Raw genomic sequence first — 1,290 nt, forward strand, 5'->3', positions numbered from 1 at the left:
TTCGAGAATGAAAATTTGAATGAAAGAAAAAAAAATGAAAGATAGATAGAGAGAGAGAGAGAGAGAGAGTGAGAGGAAAAGAGGAAGATTTTTGAATTGTTTTGTTTTTTATTTAAAAAATTTATTAAAACAACAAAATTATTTTTAGATTAAAAAGTCTGTTTGTTTGTAAAAAAAAAAAAAAAAGAATTGTTTTTGTTAAATTTTTTTTACTAACGTAAATGTGATTGAACAACTACAAACGGACAAAGAAACAAACAAACAAACAAAAAACACAGGAAACGTAAATTTAAAGAAAAACAAGGAGAGAAAAAAAAAAAATTTTTTTTTGTATTTATCAATTCGATTTTGTGCGTGTGAGAGAGAGAGAGAGAGAGAGGGAGGGGAAGGGAGTGGGGAGTGGAAGGAGAAAAAGGTGAAAGGTTAATGAAATATTTAAAAATTTTTTTTAAGTTAATGGTATAGAAAACAAACATTTGTTATTTACCACGGAAAAATAAATATATTTAAAAGAAAAATAAAATTAATTGAGTGTAACGCGAGGTAGGAAAAAAAAAAAAATTTTCTTTCCAGTTTTTCCAGTTGATCAATTATAAAATGACCATCGAAATTTTTTTTTCCTTTTTTTTTTTTTCTCCCCCGTGTTGTTGGTAAACCTGAAGAGAGAGAAAAAACTAATTTCGTTTGTTTTCTTTTTTTTTTTTCTTTTTTTCGCTTTGATTAGAAAAACTTGATTAAAATAAACAACGTGTAAAAGTAAATTTTTCTTTTTTTTTTTTGCTCGTGTGTGTTTGTGTGTGTGTGTGAATGAAATTTTCTTAGATTAAATTTTTTTTTGGGGGGGCGGGGAGGGAGGGAGAGAGTTTAGGGAAAAAAGATAAACAGGGAAACGAAGGGGATAAAGTTTTGTAAATAAATAAAAAAGAAAAAAAATCATCTCCGTCGTGTTTTTTTTTCTCTCTCTCTCATTTTTTTTTCAAAAAAGGTTTATGGGGGTGGGGAGGGGGAGGTAGGTGAAGGGAAGGACGAACTGACTGCTGGAAATTTTTATCAAAAAAAAAAAAAAACTTGATTTACAAAATTTGAAATTAAACGTAAAAATAAAAAACAAACATTGTTGGAAACGGTAAAATAAGGTTTTTAATTAAAACGATTTTCATTTTGTCAAATATTCAAATCAACAAACAACAATTCATTACTCGGTTGTTGTTGTTGTTGTCGTTGTTTTTAATTTTTTTTTTTTTTTTTCATTATGTTACCTAAAGTTAATGGAAATGTATGTAGTTAAAA

The sequence above is a fragment of the Pediculus humanus genome, genomic scaffold (assembly GCF_000006295.1).
Source record: "Pediculus humanus corporis 1103172107532 genomic scaffold, whole genome shotgun sequence".
NCBI lineage: Eukaryota > Metazoa > Arthropoda > Insecta > Psocodea > Pediculidae > Pediculus > Pediculus humanus.